Source organism: Xiphias gladius, unplaced genomic scaffold, assembly GCF_016859285.1.
Source record: "Xiphias gladius isolate SHS-SW01 ecotype Sanya breed wild unplaced genomic scaffold, ASM1685928v1 HiC_scaffold_1222, whole genome shotgun sequence".
Taxonomy (NCBI): Eukaryota; Metazoa; Chordata; class Actinopteri; order Istiophoriformes; family Xiphiidae; genus Xiphias; species Xiphias gladius.
In genome coordinates this window covers 4,306-8,158 of record NW_024401527.1, presented here as the reverse complement: position 1 = coordinate 8,158, position 3,853 = coordinate 4,306, and the positions used below count along the sequence as shown (strand labels likewise).

The 3,853-nt window shown below is 41.3% G+C and overlaps 1 pseudogene; it reads right to left on the bottom strand.

The window, feature by feature from the left end:
- Positions 1-1,662: 1,662 nt before the first annotated feature.
- Positions 1,663-2,894, bottom strand: LOC120787173 (annotated as a pseudogene).
- Positions 2,895-3,853: the final 959 nt, after the last annotated feature.

Below are 3,853 nucleotides of genomic sequence, written 5' to 3'. Positions count from 1 at the left end.
CCCAGATCAGTTCCTTAACCGGCAGAGCCATGGGCTACAGAGGCGGGAAAGAGGGTGAAGCACATTTGGTATTTGTAAAGGACGCTCTCTTAATAGACGAGCCTGAGCTGGACAGTAAAACCATAAACAAGAAATAAAAGGGTTCCCAGAGAGGATGACCTTGTGATACAAAGCAAAAAGAAGTGCATCATATCATATTGTCAAATACATAGAATTTGAGTCTGCCATTTCAAATCTACCATCTCAAGTCATGTCAAGATTACAGTGTATATATACGTGGTCTCAGTGAGCTTTAAAGGCCACAGCAGCAGTGGTTCCTGACTCGGTCCAGTTCCCCAAATATTAACTTGGTCATGAGTAACAGTTGGCCGGTCCTAAATTAGAAATGTCAGAGCTACAATATCCACATTCCTCTTTGCTCCCTGTGGATTTAAAAGCGTCTGCTTCAGTGGGCTTTACCTTTGTGAAGAGTCTGACATGTAGGCACAACTTCGTGCATACGTGTACTTTCTCTGGAGCCCTTTTATCTACACATCCACAAAAAAAGACGTCTACAAAGAAAGACAAGGAAAATTCGACGTTATTCAACCCAATCGGTGCTATGTGACTTCATGTTTGGTGAACTTGGAGTTGATCTTTGCCTCTTCAGGGGGCATCATCCAGTTGAGATGTGATTGGCTTTCAGGATATTGTTTTATTGATGGAAGCTTGAGGAGGACAACGTACGTGTGGATGGTACAGTCCTGATAAGTCTGGACCAGAGAGGGAAGTGGACAAACGAGAGAGAGAGGGAGGTTTCATTTTTACGGCTTCTTCTCCTTTGGGAACGGTTTCTTGTGTTATTTAAGGTTTTTCCACACCTTGGTAAATTATTCGTGGATATAAATCCTGGTAGCGGTTTAGATATAATTATAGTGCACTGTGATGAACCTTGTGCATAATTATACATATTCATATACATGTTTGTGGCTTTAAATCTCAGCTTCATAACAAATGTAACTTATCTACCTGGATGCTACCACTCTACCTTTACACCACAAACAGCTAAATCCATCTGGACTACCTCGCTTAACCTGCTGCCATCACAACCAACCTCCGGATAAGCGTCAAAAAATGGACCTTTAAATCTGTGTAATTTATTTATTTGGCAGTCAGTAGAAAACACAACTCACTCCTGCAGGGAGCAGACAATGGTCTGGACTCATACATTTGAACAGGCTGTTCTTGAATTACTTTCCAGGCTTGTAGAGTAAAACAGACCTGAGAGCAGGTGTTCCAGGTTATCTGTATCAAATGGACTCTTCCTTCCTCTCTGAGCCGTCTCTTGACCTGTTTGATGGGCTCATTCACTTTCCTGGGCCAAAGTCCATAAGATTCTCTGCTATCCACTCTGTCTGTGATAGAACAAAAATTAGGATAAAAAACAAAAACACATGCGTAGACATACACACGATTGGTTTGAATTCTCTCGATGATGAAGGATTTTGCCAGTGTTCCGGGTGATTTGGACCATATTTTAGATGAGTTAACGGGCTCTGCCATGTGGTGAGCAAAACAACACCCCCCTGTGACCTCCATCCCTTTCAGATGAGAGACAAGAAATGTGTATTAACCCTTTTAAAGAATAAATCTACTATATTCAGTCACCCTGACTGCATTAATTTACTTTTTTGGCCACTGGGGGGTAGTGCAGCATTCTGTGAGAACAAAAATTTTCTTCCACAGTAATGTCTCCAGGTTGCTAAGGAGTAGTGCGTGAGGTACTTCCATCTGACTGCCAGACTGCTGGGTGGTCACATAGGTGCGCAGCTGCTTTTCCAGATCCCCGTGGAGGTCTGAAGGTGCTCCAAAAAGCAGAAAATCCTGCAACAGCACACACACTTTTGCAAAATTTGGCTGTACAACCTGAGTGTTACACTGCTTCACTAGTCGATCACATGTGGGCGTTCAGTCCCCGGCCAGTCTGCATTAGTCTCACATCTCCGTCCCTTCAAAATTCCCCTGGACGTCGGCCTTAGAGGAAACACTGTGCAGATTGGCCATCTTGCAGTCATACTTTGAATTGTAGACCACATGGTGGGCTACAATTCTGGCATCACATATTAGGGAACTTTTGTAGGACCTGTGGAAGACCTCTTCCACAAAGCGGTGATGCGAGCTCATTGGGACCTGGCCGGTACAAGCCAGTGGTTCAGGCCGGTGCTCCAGGACTCTGGGACCAGAGCCCGCAGGTAACGAGGCACCTCTAGCCTGTAGAGGGAGCTGGGGCCCACATGTTCTGTCTCATACAAGTCTCAGCAGAAGCCCAGCAGCTTGGTGGTGTGCTCCTTATCCTGCAGCGCCACCATCAGGCGGAGCTCATTGATCTGGAGAAAAGCCCAGATAGATTTGGGCTCTGCTAGAGACACTGTGCCGTCCTGGTAAAGTCATCAGCCAGTGTAATGACCCTGTCCACCAAGGTGCCCAAAGGTGGCTGCTCGCCAAGTTTAGCCTGCAAGCAGGAGGTTGACACTGTTTGGTTAAATATATGGTAAACTTGGAATAAATAAGAATAATTGATGCAGAAAATATTTGAACAGTCTGCATGCATGTCATTGAAGGCTACAGACATTTATTTTGTCTGTATAGCAGGTGAATAAAAGACTGTGAAAAAGACAATTTCTTGGCACAATAATCTGCACATTTTAAGTGACTGATTTATAAGTGCCTTATGTGTGTGTGTCTGATCCACAATGAACATTCAAATAAGAGTTTCTGGAATCCATTCTACAGTACAATGAGATAATGTATATAACTGATTCATTTCTGGGAAAAAAGGCCTGGTGGAAACTTTGCAGCATCCCTTTAAATTCACCCGTAGAGGCTCCATGAGTGGGTTTGTCAAATAAACTCATCATTTCTTTTTTTTTTTTTTACGTGAACTTTGCAGAGAATCATTTCACGGAAGGTGAAAGAAAAAAGACCCAAGAACATTTTCAGAGGAATCTCCATCACCTGCATCCAGTGTGTCCAGTACTGATTGATCTGATTGATCCTCAATATCATTGATTGTCCTTATCCCAAAAAACTCAAAAGTGGTAAATACAGGCCCTGATGTGAATTTTGTCATGTTGCCCATCTGACGCCTTTCAGTAAAGGAAGATCTTCTTGTCTGGACCTTTTATAAGGTTTTCTCCAGTTTCACCTGTTTATAATTGTAATTAATTTAAAAGGCTTTTCCTTGCCTGCCTGGAACACAAATTGAAATATCAACAAATACAGAGTTTTACTTGATTTATAATAAAATGACATTAAAAAGGAACAGCAGGTCTCCTTAATATTAATCCACAACAACATATGTATCTTATTCATCTTATCCACTCAGTGACATTAGTGCTGACAGACAACACTGCTGTATTTTCTCTGACTCATACCAACAAGTATAAAACAACCTATTATTCTTTTATTTTCTATTTCTTTTAACGTGACATTTGTCTTTATTGAAAATGTTATAAAACCTTTAATTTCTTTTCTTTTATTGTTATTGTAAGGTGCTCACTGTGAATAGGAGACTTAGTGGATTGGTGCACACTGACACTGAGAAATCTGTGAATGTAGATTTTTATTTGTTGAAACTGGTGCATGAAACTCTAAAGTAAAAGTAAAGCTATAATATTGGAGAAAAGGGAGCTCTAAAAAGTTCATTGGTAATGTAAAAATGAACTGGGTGATGCAGGTGAGTAAAGCAAACATACATTAGCGCAACATCCCTAACCAGAACTTATCGACTAACTATTTGGGGTCATGACTATAATTTGAATGCTAAAGTAACTTTCATATGAACACTGTTGAAACAGAACACACAGTTTTTATT